The 22082-nt window shown below is 37.3% G+C and overlaps 1 protein-coding gene across 4 annotated transcripts in view; it reads left to right on the forward strand.

Moving 5' to 3' along the window:
• LOC125242361 (peroxidase-like) overlaps positions 1-22082 on the forward strand; it is a 74327-nt gene that overhangs the window by 28232 nt on the left and 24013 nt on the right. The window lies entirely within an intron of this gene.

Here is a 22082-nt window from a genome sequence, read left to right on the forward strand (position 1 = left end):
AGTCAGCTTTCGGCGCGCCACACGCCGCCGCTGCGCACGCGAACCGTTCATTCATCGCGCTCGCTGCTGCCTGTTGGGAGTCGAACCCCGCCCCGCTCGAGTTCACGATAATATCGGTGAAGTCAGTCTGAGGTCGGAGTGACGCTTGACCTCGTTCCTTGTTAACAATTTGCCACATCGATTTTGAAGCATTTTGGCTCTTTGAAATAAAATTCGCGTAGTGGTCATATTTACTCTGCCTTACTAGCTCACTATATTTTTTGTGCGCAATTGAAATAATGTTTTTCAAACGTTCGTCAGAAGGGAATAAATTGCTAACTTTAATTATGTCAAAAAGTAATAATTTTGCATTAAAGATGTCATCAGATAACCAAGTCTCCTGTTTTCGATTATAGATATGTTTTAATGGGAAACAAATGTCATATTTATTGTTGATTATGTTTATAATAGACGTCGCTATGTCGTCAGCAGTCCTACCTCGACGAGTCCACAAATCGCTCCAGTCGATGCTGTAGATGGCATCAATAAAGCTAGCTCGGTTCGCATGGGAGTATGCGCGCGCCAGCCGCCTAGGCGCGGGCGGTGCGCCCGCGCGGTACTCCACCTCGCAGCGCACCGCGAGGTGATCGCTAATGTTGGTAGTCACGGGGGACGCATGCGTCGCGCCGGCTTGGCAGCTAGCGTAAACATGATCCAAACAAGTAGAAGAGTGGCCAGTAATCCGTGTGTTAAAATCTACTAAGCAGTTAAAGTTGTACACGGCTAATAAATCTTTTAAGTTTTTTTGTGTGATGTCATTGCCTAACAGATCAACATTCATATCACCAACGATAATACAGTCTTTTCCATATTCCCCGACCTTAGCGAGCACACTTTCTAAGTGATTCATAAAGTCATTAGCGCTTATCATGTTTGTTCTATACACACAAACAACAATTAAATTATACTCTAACAATTCTATTGCAGATATCTCACAATATAGTTCAACAGAGAGTTGTTGCAATTCGGTCAGTTCTATAGCTCTAACATTCTTTTTAACAAAAATACAAGAACCCCCGTGAATATGTTTCTTTCGGGAGAAAAAGGAGACTAAATAATAATCTTCTAAATTTATGCATGCTATGTTATTATCGGTTAGCCAATGCTCCGTAATAGCTAATATGTCACAAATCAATTCGGATTTTAATAATACCTCTAACCGTTCAGTCTTATTATTAAGTGATTGAACATTTTGATGGCAAATAACAATCTTACGGGTGGCCGGTGCGTCATACTCATACGTCACGTTGCGATTGCAATTGCTGGCGGGCAGCAGGCGCACGGCACAGTATAAAGCAGTAATAACTCTTCTAACAAACTTCACTCCGCGCGGTGTGTCGAAAACTACTCTCCATATGCACCGAATAGATGCGAAACTGGTAAGTATTGGGCTGGACAGTCGGGGCCGCGTTCGCGCGCTGTGTTGACGTGTTGAGTTCGGGAAAAAATGACGTCACCACCGAAGACATATTTTCGTTACTGTAGTGTTTATAGGTGTATGGAGAACAGTTCTCAAAATGCGGAAATGTCAGAATGTTCTTTAGAATTCCTAGACACCCAGAAAAGTAAGTGGTTGTTATATTTTTGCAGTGTTAGGTACATTATTGCTTACGTAAATGGCGTAAAAGTGAGATTTAAAGCTAGAATGACACATTAAAATCAATAAGGATTTATCTGTAACGACATTTAGGTAGATGCTGCGATCTATCTAGCTCGAAAGTTTGGTACCTACTTACTTAAATATTGTGCAAACATCTATTCAAACATTTTATGTTAATACGATTTCGTCAGCAAACACGTACTTGAATCTTTATTAGATAAAAAGGTAGAAAGAGCGTTGGTACTAGCATAGCGCCATACACAGTTACTACGAGTAGGACGGTAGCACAGGTACAACCCTGCGTGACCTTGCGCAGTAGTAACGACCGCGTCGCCGCTGCCGGAGATTAACTACTGATTTATCCTTATACTGTGCGCACGGCCTTATCGTGCGCCGGCGGCGAGTCGACTGCTAGCGGTAGGGGATCCCCGCCCCGAGCGGGGGCGCACGAGAAACCAGTCCGTGAATCTGATGCCCGGCGGCCACACAGTCGGCGTAGTTATTTGTTCGTATAGGCTCTCCGGCATACCTATAACAAATGCCGCGTGCCGGTCTGTTTTTATGTTGCGTTTTTCGACTACGTAGTCATTTGATTGAGCCACTTTGCATAAAAACTCGCGGATTTGGTCTTCAGTAGTTGTGGGTTTGAATGACCAAGCCTGAATATATTTAAGTCGTTCGACAGACTGAAGGCCAGAAACATCACAGCCGGTCCCAATGAATACAGACGTTCTAGGTTTGCGGTTTTTATGTTTTTTGTTTTTAGCGACTATCCATTTCTCACTCTCAATAGTCTCAGTAGCCGGTTCGTGCTCCACGGTTGCATCACAGTCGTTACCCGCTTGTGGCGTTTCAACTAGCGAGTTTTGTGGCTCAACATTACTACATGTTGTGTCATTTGCGTTCGTCGTTACCATGTTCGAAATTGGAGTAGTCTTATTTTGTAAGGGCGCAGCCGATGATATTGTCAACGATGTATTGATCTCCGATTTGTTGGCTCCAACACTCGATGGCGCGTTCGTCAAAGCTCGGGATGTCTCGGGCGTTGAACACAGCGGCAGCGCTGCGTCACTCGACTCACGCAATGCATCACTATGTCGCTTACTTGAAGCGCTGGATTTATTCTTCAACGCCGCGACCGCGTTCAAGCGCGCTTGGCGCGCAGGGCGCTGCAGCGCTTTTGGAGCTTCTGCAATAGGAACTGGAATAACGCGGGTAGTATTTGGTGTTTCACTAGTGACTTCTGTATTTGGCTGGTTAATTCCTCTCATTTGCACTTTAATTATTTGATTTTGCTCACTGATTTTAGTTTCTAAACCACTCACTTTATTTACGAGCATAGTCACTGTTTTCCTCAATTCACTAATTGTATTTTCCAATGTTTTTAACGACATTTTACTGACGTTTGCAATTAAATAAGTTCAGCGTATGAGTACGTGGGTTCTCCGACCAAGGTAACCCGACCGATTTATCCTGAGCGTAGAGTGTTGCAATACACACGAGTTAAAATAACTTTGCATCCCGTGTGTAACACATAACTTTTCACCTCACTAAAGCGAGGAAACACGCAATAATAACCTACCCACAAAATTAAAATTTTGAAAAAACCCCGACCGCGACATAGTGGACCGATTTTCATGAAACATGGCTAAGAACACTCCCAACTAACTCACCTTTCAAACAAAAAAAACTAAATCGAAATCGGTTCATTCGTTCGGAAGCTACGATGCCACAGACAGACACACACACAGACAGACAGACAGACAAACAGACAGACAGACAGACACACACACAGACAGACACGTCAAACACCCCGTCGTTTTTGAAAAACAACTGGAACATAATTGCACAGAAATAAGTCAATTTGCGTTTATTACAATTTCCACGAAGCACCGACCGACACCACAAAAGTTTCAAATTAAGAATCAAGAAGAAAAATCTATTTGGGTGCGTTCCGTTTCACGCGTTTTGAGATTGCAATGTTACTTAAGGTGCGTTCTGAATAAGTACAATGGAAGAGTCAAAAATACAATTTCTTGTACGATTTCAAGTGTCTTATGGTAAAATTATGTTATAAAATTGTTTGAATTTTATGTGTTTAGTCGGATACAATTCGATATGAAATTATTTTTACGTTCGCATCACATGTTTTGTTAAGACAATTTAAGCACAGGGACAAAATTGTCCTGTCTGGGAGATGCCTTTACAAGAAATTATATTTAAAAACCGGCCAAGAGCGTGTCGGGCCACGCTCAGGGTAGGGTTCCGTAGTTTTCCGTATTTTTCTCAAAAACTACTGAACCTATCAAGTTCAAAACAATTTTCCTAGAAAGTTTTTATAAAGTTCTACTTTCGTGATTTTTTTCATATTTTTTAAACATATGGTTCAAAAGTTAGGGGGGGGGGGCGCACTTTTTTTTCCTTTAGGAGCGATTATTTCCGAAAATATTAATATTATCAAAAAAAGATCTAAGTAAACCCTTATTCATTTTTAAATACCAATCCAAAAATATATCACACGTTGGGGTTGGAATGAAAAAAAAATTAGCCCCCACTTTACATGTAGGGGCCCACTGAGCATGAAACTTACAATAACTTGCAGTAAGTTTACATACCTCACATTTGTAAGTTTAGAATGTAAGGTCGGAGAAATATGACAACAACATTCAACTTATTGGTAATTTGAAACTTTCAGAAAATTAGTAGTGCTATATTATTGTAACATGACAAATGAAAACTAATATTATAATATTGCAAGGATGTTTTGATTACAAGTTATTTAAATGTTCATTTATTACATTGCTGCAACAAGGTATTAGCTATATTACATATGCAACGTTACAGCAACATTAACTTTTAAACATCAAGTTTTCAATGTTACTTCAATGTCTAAACTTAAAGTTTCCCAAATGTTCAAAATCAATATTACTGCAACTGACCACTTGAAATATTGGTTTTATGCAGTTGCTGCAATATCACAAATTAAGATTTACTTCAATAAAACCTTTTGATATAACCGGTATATTTTTTTTGTAACATTACAGATAATTATAAATACAATGTCACAGCAATTGCTTTTTTTAAAGAATTCATTTCTCAATGTTGCACCAATTTGTAATATTTACGTTTATTGAACATTTCACATCAACATTACAGTCATTGACCGTTTTAAATATACGTTTGATAATTTTGCTGCGATATCACAAAATTAGCACTCTTTCAATGAGTCTATTTATAAGGGCATAACATTACGGTAAATTATAAACAGTGTAAATGTTTAAGCTAGATTTTTTTACATTGTTTTTCTACTCCTCTTTTGGAGATTTCACATTCGGTTATTCTCGAGAAAATTCAAAATTGTTATTTCTTGATTAAACTATAGTCTGTCAAACAAGTCTGTCAATAAATAAGAACAAAGTAAACTATATGCATCCTATTCTTTAGGTGCGGTCGCTAGACGGCGGACGCAGATCTGGACAATGAATATACACTTAACCGTGCAAATTATCGGTCGACGGTCGCAGACGTGGCCTTGAGCGCATGGACGTCCGATCGAAATCTGGCTCGCTGGATGTTTTGGTCAGCCGAAGCCACGTCCCGAAGACCGTGCACACTGATCGGTCGCGGTCGCGGTCGCTCGACGGCGGACGTCCGCGTAGTATGTTCCTAGCTGTAATAGTTTTCTGTTCTGAGATTAAAGCTAGGAACATACTACGCGGACGTCCGTCGTCGCGCGACCGTGGACGCGGATCTGGATAATGAATATACACTTAACCGTGCAAACTATCGGTCGAAGGTCGTGGACGTGGCCTTGAGCGCATGGACGTTCGATCGAAATCGGGCTCGCTGGATGTTTTCATCAGCCGAAGCCACGGCGTGATACTCTGCAGCCGTACCACCTCGCTTTATTGTGCTCAGATTACCATGGTGGAATGTACCTCTGACGTACCTCTTGTACCTCGTCGGAAATTAAATGTACTGTACATGTAGTTTACCAGAAATATGGGTTTAAAAGGGGTCCGACTGGGGAGTACTACTCCCCAACTTGAAGTTAGGTTCTGTAGACCCTGATGAATAGGTCAGATGGAAAAGGCGGTATTCCTAGGCATGGCACACATGTACCCTTGTTTCGCCGATAAACTTTTCATCGACAACAAATCATCGAAAATTTAGTTCGAGTAATTTTGTTTCAACTACTATTTATTTGAAATTTTCTTAGGTATTATTAGGTACCTACGAGTATAACGTGCGCATCCCGTACGTAGCGGCGTGTGCATCAGTTAGACGGAGAGCTGGCAGGATTTTGGAGTAGGTCCTTGAGGCAACCTGGGAAGGTGCTCAGATGCTTCTCTGATCATAACCAACATCAGGTCTGCAAGTCTGGCAGCTGGGGAGCGGGGCTTTATCGAGCTATGAATTTTTAAAGATTTAATTTTTTGAGGCCCAAAAAAGGTGTTTGAGGCAACCTGGAATTATTAAAAAGTGAAAATAGAGTTCCTCAGAAGTCGCATAGTATTTATGCCAGATCATTTGGCCGGGTCCTTCACCGTGCCAGAACGGTACAAAGTGGTAAAAAAAAAAATTCCAAAAAAGGTTCTTGAGGCAGTCTGTCATTTTTACCAGTGAAAGATGAGGGTCTAAATAGCCATGGAAAAATAATGCCATGACATGAGGTGGGGTCCGTACCCTGCCATTCGATCTTGAAAGTCAATTTTTTAGTTTTTCGTAAATAACTCGTAAACGGTGGCCCACAGCAAAAAAATATGTTAAACAGAAAATATCTACATAAAATTTCCTACAAGAAAGGTTATGTACGTTTTTTCGATAGGATCAATATATAAATGGATAATTTAGTAAGAAAGTTTTTTTTAATCGATTACATGCTCCGTTTTTCGTCAATACCTCGTAAACGGTGGCCCATAGCAAAAAATTATGTTAAACAGAAAATATCTACATATAATTTCCTATAAGAAAGGTTATATAACTTTTTTCGCTAGGATCAATTTTTTAGTTGGAAAGTATTTTTAAATAAATATTTGGGCCGTTTTTTGTTGATAACTCAAAAACGGTGGCTCACAGCCAAAAATAATGTTAGACAGAATTAATCTACATAATATTTCCTACAAGAAAGGTTCTATACGTTTTTTCGCTAGAATCAATATTTTAGTTGGAAAGTATTTTTAAATACATTTCATGGGCAGTTTTTTGTTAATAACTCGAATTCGGTGGCTCACAGCCAAAAATAATGTTAAACAGAATTAATCTACATAATATTTCCCACAAGAAAGGTTCTATAACATTTTTCGCTAGAATCAATATTTTAGTTGGAAAGTATTTTTAAATAGATTACATGGGCCGTTTTTTGTTAATAACTCGAAATCGGTGGCTCACAGCCAAAACTAATGTTACACAAAATTAATCTACATAATATTTCCTACAAGAACGGTTCTATAACATTTTTCGCTAGAATCAATATTTTAGTTGGAAATTATTTTTAAATAGATTTCATGGGCCGTTTTTTGTTAATAACTCGAAATCGGTGGCTCACAGCCAAAACTAATGTTACACAGAATTAATCTTCATAATATTTCCTACAAGAAAGGTTCTATAATATTTTTCGCTAGGATCAATTTTTTAGTTGGAAAGTATTTTTAAATAGATATTTGAGCCGTTTTTTGTTGATAACTCAAAAACGGTGGCTCACAGCCAAAAATAATGTTAGACAGAATTAATCTACATAATATTTTCTACAAGAAAGGTTCTATAAGATTTTTCGCTAGGATCAATATTTTAGTTATACAATACTTTTAGCCCCAAAGCGTTAAAAAGGGAATGTACAAGTTTCTAATGGGGTGGCAACGCGCATGTGACACTGTTTGAGTTGCAGGCGTCCATAGGTTACGGTGACCGCTTTACATCAGGCGGGCCGTATGCTTGTTTGCCACCGACATAGTATATAAAAAAAAATCGTGAATATTTATACTGTTTATCGTCCCATACAACATTTTAATTTCGCGCCATTTTCTATAAATTTATCCTTAGTTTCAAAATCATTGAACATAGTATGACGTTGGTAAGAGAGACCGGCCCCCTAGTAAATCAAGGTCGCGGTATAAAAACAAGGTTTTCCTAGCCGATTAGACATTACACGCGATTTATAAACTAACTAGATTTTCCTGACAGTGCAATAATTAAAAACAAGCAATAGTTATTTGTTATACAAGGGAGCAAAGTTGTATTTTAACCGAGTGTGGAATTGCAACACGAACTAGCGAATGGATTCTAGGGTTAAAATAAAAGAGTCGATATTTCCTACAAGAAAGGTTCTATAAAATTTTTCGCTAGGATCAATATTTTAGTTGGAAAGTATTTTTAAATAGATTTCATGGGCAGTTTTTTGTTAATAACTCGAAATCGGTGGCTCACAGCCAAAAATAATGTTATACAGAATTAATCTAAATAATATTTCCTACAAGAAAGGTTCTATAACATTTTTCGCTAGAATCAATATTTTAGTTGGAAAGTATTTTTGAATAGATTTCATGGGCCGTTTTTTGTTAATAACTCGAAATCGGTGGCTCACAGCCAAAACTAATGTTTCACAGAATTAATCTTCATAATATTTCCTACAAGAAAGGTTCTTTAATATTTTTCGCTAGGATCAATATTTTAGTTGGAAAGTATTTTTCCAACTTCCCGGACCGCCGGCGAGTCCATCAGGGACGCTCCGGGCCTTAGGCCCTACGCGGAACTCGGCCTTCGGCCTTCGCTCGGCTCCGAAGCTCTACCGTTGGGCCTTCGGCCCGCCGGTTACGCTTGTTTAAGACACTTTTGTAAGGAAATTGTATTGGAGCACTTTATGCCCGCAGTGAAATTACTTTGATTTGGCCCGGGTGGGAGCCTAAAGGTGAGCCCCGTTCCTGCGGCCCTCCGCGGGCTCAGCCTTCGGCCTCCCACCCTGAAGCTCGCCCTTTGGGCTCGCGAAAATACTTGAATAAATTATTTTGCCATAACGGCGGCCATCTTGGATTTTCGAAAAAATTTTTTTGACATTTGTATTCTAAGGGCCCATACCTCTCCGCATGCAAAATTTCAGCGCGCTCGGACCAACTTGAAAAAAAAAGTCGGCCATTTTGAATTTTTTTGATGCAACTTTTTTCTACTCGAGCTCCTGTATGACATTTGATCGAGCACCCCCGGCTATCTCTTACGGTTTAAAAGTTGCCATACAAAAAAAGTGGAATTTTTTCCCATTTGTAGCATTTTTCAAATTTTTTTTATATCATTCTAATCTAGACCCTAGAGAGATTCTATGACCAAAATTTGAGCACTCTAGGATAAACTTGAAAAATCGACAAAAAACCAGTCGGCCATTTTGAAAAAAAAAAATGGCGGCCTCAAAAACTGCCCAGGGTCCTCTATGACATTTGGTCGAGCACCCCCCCAATATCTCCCCCGTTTAGCCAGGCCGTCCAACATTTTTTGACCCAAGAGTCGCAGACCAGATTCCATATTTTTTCCACACGTCTCCCCGCTCCCTCTATACAAAGACACTTCGACCGTCGAAATCGGTTTAGCCGTTCTCTAGATATAGGGAGAGGTTAGAAATCAGTGGGGTTGCAGCTATATATAAGACCGTATGCCTGTTTGCCACCCACGGGATCAAGATTTGTTAAGTCGCAGTATACAGCATTTCTCGGAACTATCTAGCTACTTACGAAAGCAAGGAGCGCCGGACGATCGAACGCAAGTCCGTTGTCTACGACCTACGAGCGCTCGGCGCAGACTGAGCGGGCCCGTATCAACACAGTGTATTTTATTCGAATTTTAGGTGCTTTAAAAAAATGTCTGTCGACAGAAAGGTATGTCCTATATGTATAATTTTTTCTTATATGTCAACAAGTTCTAGTTTAGGATAATATTATTTAAGAGTTACAATAAATGCAGGAATCCCAGGAAAAATACATAATGTAAACCTCTTTTTATCGAAAAAATGGGGAAGATACGGAAGGTTATTTATTAAATCCACCATTTCAAATAAATCTTAAAATGTCAAACTATGATTACCTCGTACAGCACGGGGAGCATGGTCGCGCGATAGACGATAAAATAGCAGGCCGTCCCTATCGCACTATTTGTAAGTGCGATATCCGGACGGCCTGATATTTTATCGTCTATCGCGCGACCATGCTTCCCGTGCTGGATATAACAAATAGGATTGTGATCATTTATTACCCCAAATAACATATTTAACAGCACAATCACGATTCTAAACGAGTGATCCCACTACGAAATTTGAAAACGTCTACCGAAAAAACTGATTTGTTTTAAGTATAAAAAGACATATTTTAAAATATTATACTTATTATGATTTTTTTAATAATCACTTAAGTATAGTTTCTTTATAGTTTTGAATGAAAAATGTTACATTTTGCAAAAAACGCTCTTCTTTAGGAATAAGGCCTCTTAACCTTGGTTGATTCCGTTTCGCGCTACTTAGATAGAGGGATGTAGGTGGACGTGCTGTACTTTGATTTAAAAAAAGCCTTTGATCGCGTAGATAACGACGTACTCTTAAGCAAATTATGCAGCATTGGTTTCTCGCCTAAACTGTTTTGCCTTTTTGCTAGTTATCTACGTGATAGACGGCAATATGTGCAGCACGGATGCTATGTGTCGAGTGCCTACCCCACCCGTTCCGGGGTCAGTCAGGGCTCTATTCTGGGTCCTCTGCTCTTTGGTGTTATGGTCAATGATCTGGCCTTGGTGCCTAAGCATGCGCAATGCCTACTCTATGCTGACGACCTGAAACTAATTTACAGGGTCCAGGAAGATTCTGACTTACAATCTTTACAAAGTGATATTGATCGGGTTTATGAATTGAGTCTTGTAAACAAACTTCTGAAACTTCAGTTCAATGTTGACAACTGTGCGGTTATTACTTTTTGTAAAGCGCGTAGTCCCCTGTGTAGGCAGTATCTCCTGGGGTGGAAACCCATCGCCCGTGTCACATTGATACGGGACTTGGGGGTTGTTTTAGATTCCCACCTTAACTTTCATGAGCACATGACAATGCTTGCTGCAGACTGTTACCGCAGGCTTGGGTTTGTTGTCCGCAACGCCAAATAAAGCTTCTTTATACTGCCCTCATGAGAAGTAAGCTTGAGACAGCCTCAGCCGTTTGGAATCCCCATGAAGCGCCCTACATCCTGCTGCTCGAAAAGGTCCAAAAAAACATTTTTGCGTTTCTTTTATAAAAAAATGTACGGGTATTACCGATTCTTGTACCCAACAAAATTCCTTTTGGGGACGTTGGGTTTCTTCTCGTTAGAAGTTAGGCGTAATGTCGTGCTGATGTCTGTTGCATGTGGTATTTTGAAGGGGGAGTCAGATTAAATTCACGGTGCTTTAGTTTTGTATATTGTCATACTGTGTAATTTTCTTTGTGTAAATAAATAAATCTATTTAAATATAATAATATTTTTTAACGTTATCATTATCAATTTTAGGATCAATAGATCCTAGCGAAAAAACGTACAAAACTTTTATTGTAGCAAATTTTATGTTTGTTATTCCCGTTGAAGATTGATTTAGCTGTGGACCACCGTTTTCGAGTTGTTTGCAAAAAACGGCTCGTGTAATCTATTTAAAATACTGTCCTACTAAAATATTGATCCTAACGAAAAATCTTACATAACGTTTCTTGTAGCAAATATTATATAGATTATTTCTGTTTAATATTATTTCTGGAAATAATTTCTGATCCTAGCGAAAAAACGTATATATACAACCTTTCTTATAGGAAATTTTATGTAGATTTTATTCTCGTGAACATTTTATTTAGCTGTGGGCCACCGTTTACGAGGGATTTACAAAAAACGGCCCATGAAATTTATTTAAAAATATTTTCCAACTAAAATATTGATCCTAACGAAAAATCTTATATAACCTTTCTTGTAGGAAATATTATGACGATTAATTCTGTATAACATTACTTTTTGCTGCGAGCCACCGTTTTTGAGTTATCAACAAAAAGCGGCCCATTTAAAAATACTTTCCAACTAAAATATTGATTCTAGCGAAAAAACGTATAGAACTTTTCTTGTAGGGAATCTTATGTAGATTTTTTCTCGTCAATATTTTATTTAGCTGTAGGTCACCGTTTACGAGGTATTTACAAAAAACGGCCCATGAAATCTATTTAAATATACTTTCCAACTAAAATATTGATCCTAGCGAAAAATATTATAGAACCTTTCTTGTAGGAAATATTATGAAGATTAATTCTGTGTAACATTAGTTTTGGCTGTGAGCCACCGATTTCGAGTTATTAACAAAAAACGGCCCATGAAATCTATTTAAAAATAATTTCCAACTAAAATATTGATTCTAGCGAAAAATGTTATAGAACCTTTCTTGTGGGAAATATTATGTAGATTAATTCTGTTTAACATTATTTTTGGCTGTGAGCCACCGAATTCGAGTTATTAACAAAAAACTGCCCATGAAATGTATTTAAAAATACTTTCCAACTAAAATATTGATTCTAGCGAAAAAACGTATAGAACCTTTCTTGTAGGAAATATTATATAGATTAATTCTGTCTAACATTATTTTTGGCTGTGAGCCACCGTTTTTGAGTTATCAACAAAAAACGGCCCAAATATCTATTTAAAAATACTTTCCAACTAAAAAATTGATCCTAGCGAAAAAAGTTATATAACCTTTCTTATAGGAAATTTTATGTAGATATTTTCTGTTTAACATAATTTTTTGCTATGGGCCACCGTTTACGAGGTATTGACGAAAAACGGAGCATGTAATCGATTAAAAAAAACTTTCTTAGTAAATTATCCATTTATATATTGATCCTATCGAAAAAACGTACATAACCTTTCTTGTAGGAAATTTTATGTAGATATTTTCTGTTTAACATATTTTTTTGCTGTGGGCCACCGTTTACGAGTTATTTACGAAAAACTAAAAAATTGACTTTCAAGATCGAATGGCAGGGTACGGACCCCACCTCATGTCATGGCATTATTTTTCCATGGCTATTTAGACCCTCATCTTTCACTGGTAAAAATGACAGACTGCCTCAAGAACCTTTTTTGGAATTTTTTTTTTTACCACTTTGTACCGTTCTGGCACGGTGAAGGACCCGGCCAAATGATCTGGCATAAATACTATGCGACTTCTGAGGAACTCTATTTTCACTTTTTAATAATTCCAGGTTGCCTCAAACACCTTTTTTGGGCCTCAAAAAATTAAATCTTTAAAAATTCATAGCTCGATAAAGCCCCGCTCCCCAGCTGCCAGACTTGCAGACCTGATGTTGGCTATGATCAGAGAAGCATCTGAGCACCTTTCCAGGTTGCCTCAAGGACCTACTCCAAAATCCTGCCAGCTCTTGGACCAAGTGGGGTTCGAGCCAAACCACAGACCACATTAATATTATATATATTGTGGAACTGGTAAAGGGTGTGATGGTGTTCCCTTTACTGAGCGCAGACTATTTAGCTTGAGGTTCCCAATAAGTTGGCACTCTTAAAAGACGGTGAAGGGTTCAGGCCTGGCTAATTAGAACAACAGCAATAGGATTCATTAGTAGGTACTATCTAACACTAATACCGTAAGTGGTATATCTGTACACTGTCTTTGCTTACACTGAACTGCACTTTGACTATGGCCGCGACGGCAGCGGGTGGACTGAAAAGGGTCCGATATCGGAGGCAAGACCGATATCGCATACATTACAGGCGCCATCTTGGATTGTTTTCATCGAAATCCTTCCGACATCCGATATCGGATCGGATAATGTGAAAACGGACTTACTAGGAAAGATACAACGTGTGATCGGAATTGCGACCTTACGCCATAGGTACGCTATTAACTAACTGGATCTTATCTTGGGTAGTTAAGAAGCCTTTCCAAGCAAGCGTAACACACGTTTTTGTATGGGATACAATTCATGTAAAGATGGCAAACAGACAATAAAATTTATCAACGTAGCTACTCATAAACTCATTCAACATTAAGTGACTCATAAACTAAAAGAAAATACTTACCTCATAAACTATTTCAGAAGACGTCGCGTCGCGTCGTTCATAAATGTTGGAGATAAGGTAATATAATAGGTGGAAACTTGAATTCGATCTTTTACTTAGAATACATACGATTATATTTAATTTTACACAATAGGATCTACCGAACTACAGATTATTATAAAAATGCACTGCTTTAAAATGATCACAAAATAAATAATCTAAAATCGGTGCTGCTGCTTTTTTTCCGAATCAGTCTTTACACTGGCTCTAAGACCCCTAACCCTCCATAACTGACTCGAGAAAATTTAAATTTCTTAAACTGTTTTACAGTATTCAACTATGGGACTGACAAGAAACTCGCCATACGTATTTCTTTTACATCTTAACACGTTCGCCCCGGTACTGTTTTACTGAATTGCCTATACTATGCCAGTAAACATTATCTTAATCACACATTACAATACATGCTACTGGTATTCTACGAAATTCATAGTCCTATGCCACTAGCATTAAGGCTGGTTTTAGTGTCACGCGGACGGTCCGCGCGACTAATTTGTATGAAGTTGATGTTGTCGTCCGCGCCACTTTATAATGCTCCCTGAACTTCATACATACATATTACATACATACGTACGAGAACTCGCATACGAGTTTTATTACATTGCTGTATTTGATGGCTGTGCATAATTGTATGTAACATCAACAGCCCGCAATGTGATTAAAATCGCATGCGAGTTCGCACGCCGTCTAAATCAGGCCTAACGATAAACTATTTGTTGCTTATTTGGTTTCTATCACTTTCATCATTCGATATCCGTTATCTTATAATATCCATATTACATATAGATTCTAGGATTATTGTCATAAATAAGTAATGTAGTAACCGAAGACAGTATTATAGAGATTATTTGTTGAATTCATTTAGACACAATAAAACTATGGAAACGGATTATATCGCGTATAATGAATTTACCATTCATCCCGACGTTTCGAACACTTTACAGCATTTGTGGTCAACTGAGGAAAAATTACAATGTGCAAAAGCTACCCACATACAAGAAATATTAATGAAGACACAGTTAATAAAGCTAGTTATACAATATTTAACAAATTTTACATTACTAGGTATGTAAAAACAATTAATTAGTTAATCTACACAAAATTTGCAAAACCAAATGGCGAATGTCCAACACCATACATTCTGGGTAGATACCGCTTCTCCTTAGCAAGAAACAGCTTATCAAACTTTATAGCGTGATTGACTTTATCCATGACATGTTCAGAGACTGCAGACCTTTGCCAACGGTGCTTGACATCCGCTATGTGTTCCTTCACCCATGTGGAAATACTTCGTTTCGTCTGCCCTACATATGACAGGCCGCACTCACAGTCTAACCTGTACCCTCCTGCATTTTGTAGAGGAGTTTGACACTTCATAGACCTCAGGAATTGTGACATCTTCTTCATGGGCTTCAAATAAGTTTTAATGAAAGTCCGTTTCAAGATGTGACTGATCCTATATGTGACCCCTCTAAGAAAAGGCAAAATAGCAAGCTGGCGCTCGACTGTAGGGATCTTCAAACAGGCCTTCTGCTTGACATGCAGTATCTTGAGCTTTTTCGTCAACAGCGCCTGCCTGGCATGTCGAAGCTCCGCGGCCAAATTCTGGTTGTCACATATCCTCTGAGCTCCCTGAAACAAAGATTTGCCCATAGTAGCTAGTTGACAGGGATGGTGGTGAGATTGGCCATTTATGTACCTATCAGTATGAGTAGGTTTTCTATACACAGTGCAACCTAAGCTATTATCAGGATTCCTCAAAATGAGAACATTCATGAAGGGACGAGAACAGTCTTTATCCATAGTAAATTGTATCGTATGACCATTTAAATTCTATCCATAGTGAACTATGAAGAAAGTTGAAACACTACTTTTAGGAAGCATAGTAAAAGTGCCATCTACATATCTTTTGAATATCTTCGGCTGGACGGCAGCCAATGAGAGTGCTGTCTCCTCGAAGTCCTCCATAAAGATGTCGGCAACTACTGAAGACACAGGAGACCCCATTGTCACGCCATCCACTTGAAGGTAGAATTCATCATTCCATAGCAAGTAGCCCATATGTTCTGCTCTCGCACCCTCTTCTTGACAATTTCATTGCAGTCTTTTATATTCTTGGGGCCTTTGGTTTACTTATTTAGTCTTCACTTCTTCAATGTCATAATTTGGATTTCTTTCCACCCCTTTTTGCCAAGAGTGGCACAGAAACTTAGTAGTTCATGTGCTCTGCCTACCTCTTTATGGGATAGAGGCGTGATATCTTTTTCTAAGGCCCATATTTCCCTCTTGTGCCGTCTTCTCTTCTTCAATGGCCCATTGTAGTTATTCAGTACAATATTTTTCTTCTAAAATTTGCTTCTGGACTTTTCCAACCTGCCTTGGTTTATCTATAACAAAGTAATGTTTCAGAATAGAATTGCATAAAAACAATGGGAAAAAAATTGATAGTATATAAAATAAATATTACTAGCTTTTGCCCGAGGCTTCGCATAAGTCACTCTCTGTCTCTTCCACTATTTCCACTTAAAAAATCACATCAATTTGTCACTCCATTTTGCTGTGAAGGACGGACAAACAAACAGATACACACACTTTCCCATTAGTATGGATGGGCCGGACAATGTCTGTCTCATGCACACACAGAGTTGAGCAAAAATTGCCACAATGCGACGAGTCAGAGATTGCTCAAGACCGTGACAAATGGAGATCCATGGGTGAGGCCTTTTCCCAGCAGTGGGACACTATGTAGTCTATTAATATAGCCCGAAGCTTTAAGCAGGGTCACTACACTGGCCAGACATGTCATATTAACATATAATAACTTACATAAAGCGGGATTTCGTCTTGTTCACAATGAGGCCGACTTCCTTTGAGACCATATATTATTTTCATCATCTCAGAACTAACCTCCCTCAATTATCCTGTGGACTGCAAAATACTTAGATGTAGTTTATATTATTAGACCTGAAGTTTAGAATTTTTAGCAGTATGTTTATGATTCATAAGAACTAAAATTATTTTCTTTCTTTGACATTTGCATTACGTTTCATCTTCATCCACATAAAATTTCTTAAAAAAGTTGTATCATTGAACAATGTTGTAGGAAGAATATACATTTAAAGTAATCAATATTAAATACATAATCATGTATAAAATCAATAAAATGTGCAAAATTTCAAAAGGCGTTATGGCCGCTGTACACACATGGCCAACAGTTCCACCAACCCCCTTGGCCATGTGTGTAGAGGGCTACTTGGCCGTAAGTTGGCAGTTGGCGCTTGCGCTTGCCGGCCAACCGATTCGTGTCGGTTTTTTGTCCACACATCAAAGGATCTTGGCGCCAATGGCCAACTGCGTTTACACGTTGGCGCTTCATTCAGTTGGTCGTCAGCCGTCAGAGAGGACGGTAGTGAAATATTTACGAAAATAATAAGTTTATCTATGTCAATAATAGTCTAGATTTTAGGAAATAAAATAACCTTGCAAATGTTTAATGTATTTCCTAAAAAAGATAAATGTTCTTATCATAATATTAAAAAAATTGTTAATATATCAAATAATTAAATTTTACTACGGGGTTATTATTTTTTAATCAAATTTTTCTGTCAATGTCTATGATCTAGAATTTCCTAGACTTTTCCATTCCACGTCCATCTTTCATGAAGAGCCAATGCCAAGTGATTGGTTCGCCAATGTGTAAACAGCGGCTCTTATCTTGGCCAAGGGGTTTCACAAAGGGCTGGTGGAACCGTTGGCCATGTGTGTACAGGGGCCATTATAATATGGACCACGTATTCCGTAAATCGAAACGTGAGAAACGTCAATATACAATGTTGCCAGCTGTAACTTACAATTAACGTAGTATCTTCTTAGTAGTTTGTGCAATTAACAAATTGACAATTTTTATTTGGTAAAATAATTTATTGATTAGCTATACTTTAGTAAGACATTGTTAAACAGACCCTAAATATTTTTAACATCGTCAAAAGATTTTAACAGTGTATTCCTGACCACTTTTAGACTATAATGTTATGTACTTATACTTTTCTGGATATTGCCTAGCTTCAGAGTTATTACCAATTGAAAAAAGATGTTATTGTTAGTCAGTAAAAAGATCCTTTACGGGAGTTGATGCCACTATGGAGATTATGGTCTCATCGCATCGTCTACTTCCATATCGATAAGATTTGATTTCGTATGCGTCGCATCGCCGTCGCGCGACCATCGCCCACGCAAGCCACGGCGTCACTATCCTCATTGATAAATGTCAAAAAGTAAAAAGTAAAATCTTTCAAGAATGAAGTTTTTAGAAAAAAAGTTAAAACTCGTTTCAAGTGCTAGTTTTATGAAAAACATTTACTTTTTACGTGAAAATACATTCAGAAACAAAATTCATGTAATATCTTTTTTTTGATTTACACAAAAAATGGGTGGTTAAATAGTATATTTCGGCTTATTCACTCCCACGGTGTATAAAGGGAATTAAGATATACAAGAAGCAAGGCCTTTGACACTGTCTCAGTTACCTTACCATCCTACTCAAAAAGCTAGAACATTGGGGGATTCGGGGGTCGCATTGGATTGGCTTGCTAGCTTACAGGGCGCACACAAATTGGATCACCGATCCTAAAAACCGGCCAAGAGCGTGTCGGGTCACGCTCAGTATAGGGTTCCGTAGTTTCCCGTATATTTTTTTCAAAACCTGTTTAACCTATCAAGTTGAAAATAATTATACTAGAAAGACTTTTTCAAGTTGTTGTTCAAAAGTTAGAGGGGGCACACTTATTTTTTTCTTTTTAGAGCCATTATTTATGAAAATATTAAAAATATTTTTATATTAAAGGAAAAAATGGAAAAATTTACGCTTCCGGCGGGACTTGAACCCGCACCATTAAAAAATAAAAAAAAAAAAGTTTAGAATCGTTAGCAGACGTTTCTGCTTAATAAAAATTAATTTAATATTAAAAATGTCAAAAAAAATATTTTTGTAAACCCCTATTCATTTTTAAATACTTATCGAACAATATATCACACGTTAGGATTGAAATGAAAAAAAAAATTCACTCCCCACTTTACATGTACGGGAGGGTATTCTAATATAATTATATTTTTTTTCACTTTTAATTTTACTACATTGTCGGCGTGATTGATATACATATTGGTACCACATTTCAGGTCTCTACTGATAACTTCTCTCGTCTTTAATTTTTTGAGGCCCAAAAAAGGTGTTTGAGGCAACGTGAAAGTAGAGTTCCTCAGAAGTCGCATAGTATTTATTCTAGATCATTTGGCCGGGTCCTTCACCGTGCCAGAACAGTGCAAAGTGGTAAAAAAATAATCCAAAAAAGGTTCTTGAGGCAATTTGTCATTTTTACCAGTAAAAGATGAGGGTCTAAATAGCCATGGAAAAATAATGCCATGACATGAGGTGGGGTCCATACCCAGCCATTCGATCTTGAAAGTCAATTTTTTAGTTTTCCGTAAATAACTCGTAAACGGTGGCCCACAGCAAAAAAATATGGTAAACAGAAAATATCTACATTAAATTGTCTACAAGAAAGGTTATGTACGTTTTTTCGATAGGAACAATATATAAGTGGATAATTTAGTAAGAAAGATTTTTTTAATCGATTACATGCTCCGTTTTTCGTCAATACCTCGTAAACGGTGGCACACAGCAAAAAACTTTGTTAAACAGAAAATATCTACATAAAATTTCCTATAAGAAAGGTTATTATAAGGGGTTACCCTCATCTGGCAGAATAATTTTAGTCCGAAACACACTTCGCATAACATGTTTCGCAGTAACACTTTCAGTCGAATTGTTTGTTTGTTACAATACAGTAAAACGGAGCTATTTTGCTCCCCCATGGGTAACTTTACACCACCTTTAAATATGGTTTGATTGCCTCAAGGATCAAAATGTATGGTTGATTAGATGAATTATTCAAATCCACCCTCATACACATATCATAAAAGGGTTACCCTCATCTGGCAGAATAATTTTGGCCAAAAACACACTTAGCATAACATGTTTCGCAGAAAAAACATTCGGTCGAATGGTAATTTCGCAGAAAACTTAGTTGGCATTATTACTACCACGCATAAGATACATTTGGCAGAATATTGTTTTACAGAACATTACTTTGGTCAAATTTGATTTAGCGTGATTGTATGTACCATAATAATCTTATAGCATAATATTACAATAGCAGAATTATTACACGCTATCAAAAAAGAAAAACTGCCCCAGAGTCACTATTAGGTACGACGACGAGCGAAGCGAGGAGGAGTGTTAGGTATCTTGCATCCCAAACACATCCAACTCGCTATCAAATAGCGAATTGCAACTTTATGCCTCCTACATATTATGCACAAATGTTATCTATTTCATGTAATCTATTTCAAAAAACTTACCTACTAAAACATTGATCCTAGCGAAAAATCTTATAGAACCTTTCTTGTAGGAAATATTATGTAGATTAATTCTGTGTAACATCATTTTTGGCTGTGTGCCACCGTTTTTGAGTTATCAACAAAAAACTGCCCATGTAGTCTATTTAAAAATACTTTCCAACTAAAAAATTGATCCTAGCGAAAAAACTTATATAGGTTCACTATTCTCTGGCAGAAACTTTTTACTCATTTGATTCGTATAATAGTTCTTGGCAGAAGTCACGTTTGGCAGAAACACCTTACGCAGAATATGCTTTGGCATAAATCATTTCGCAGATTTTTGTAATACCGAATTGTTTCTTGTCATAATGTTGATGAGCATAATAGTCTTCTAGTCAAACAATACTTTTGCAGATAACATTTTTTTTTTAATGTTTTTATCTCTTTATTTACATGAACATATTTACATAATTATATAAGAAACTAAGACTAAACTTAAAAGCTAGCTAATGTCTAAAATAGGCCCTTGAGGCATTGTACCAAGGATACTGGCGACATTAAATGGGCCGCTTTTTGTTGATCGATTTTGAGATTTGAGTTGAAACTCCTAAATTTGCACTTCAGAAAGAATTATAAGACAAACTTTCCTACTAAAATATTGATCCCAGCGAAAATTCTTATATATCCTTTCTAGTAGGCAATATTATATAGATTATTTCCGGTTATGAGCCACCGTTTTCGAATTATTTACAAAAAGCGGCCCATGTAATCTATTTAAAAATACTTTCCAACTAAAAAATTGATCCTAGCGAAAAAACGTATAGAACCTTTCTTATAGAAAATTTTATTTAAATTTTTTCTCGTGAACATTTTATTTAGCTGTGGGCCACCGTTTACGAGGTATTTACAAAAACGGCCAATGAAATCTATTTAAAAATAATTTCCAACTAATATTGATCCTAGCGAAAACTCTTATAAAACCTTTCTTGTAGGAAATATTATGTAGATTATTTCTGTATACCATTATTTTGGGCTGTGAGCCACCGTTTTTGAGTTATCAACAAAAAACTTCCCATGCAATCTATTTAAAAATACTTTCAACTAAAATATGTGAGTGTGGACGTGAAAACGTCCCACTTTGTCGATTGCTATAAAGCCACTTTGTCAGTTTAAATGCATAAAAGATACAAGTAAATCTCGCCTTAATGGTAACCGACAAACACACTCACACATTGATCCTAGCGAAAAAATGTATAGGACCTTTCTTGTAGGAAATTTTATGAAGATATTTTCTTGTGAACATTTTATTTAGCTGTGAGCCACCGTTTACGAGGTATTTACAAAAAACGGCCCATGAAATCTATTTAAAAATACTTTCTAACTAAAATATTGATCCTAGCGAAAAATCTTATAGAAACTTTCTTGTAGGAAATATTATGAAGATTAATTATGTATAACATTATTTTTGGCTGTGAGCCTCCGATTTCGAGTTATTAACAAAAAACGTCCTACGTAAGCTATTTAAAAATACTTTCCAACTAAAATTAATCTATTTAAAAAAACTTACCTACTAAAATATTGATCCTAGCGAAAAATCTTATAGAACCTTTCTTGTAGGAAATATTATGTAGATTAATTCCGTGTAACATTATTTTTTTTTAGCTGTGAGCCACCGTTTTTAAGTTATCAACAAAAAACGGCCCATGTAATCTATTTAAAAATACATTCCAACTAAAAAAATGATCCTAGCGAAAAATCTTATATAACCTTTTTTATAGGAAATTTTATGTAGATATTTTCTGTTTAACATAGTTATTTGCTGTGGGCCACCGTTTACGAGGTATGGACGAAAAACGGAGCATTTAATCGATTAAAAAAACTTTCTTACTAAATTATCCTTTTCTATATTGATCCTATCGAAAAAATGTATATAACCTTTC

Source organism: Leguminivora glycinivorella, chromosome 2, assembly GCF_023078275.1.
Source record: "Leguminivora glycinivorella isolate SPB_JAAS2020 chromosome 2, LegGlyc_1.1, whole genome shotgun sequence".
In the NCBI taxonomy this organism is placed as follows: Eukaryota; Metazoa; Arthropoda; class Insecta; order Lepidoptera; family Tortricidae; genus Leguminivora; species Leguminivora glycinivorella.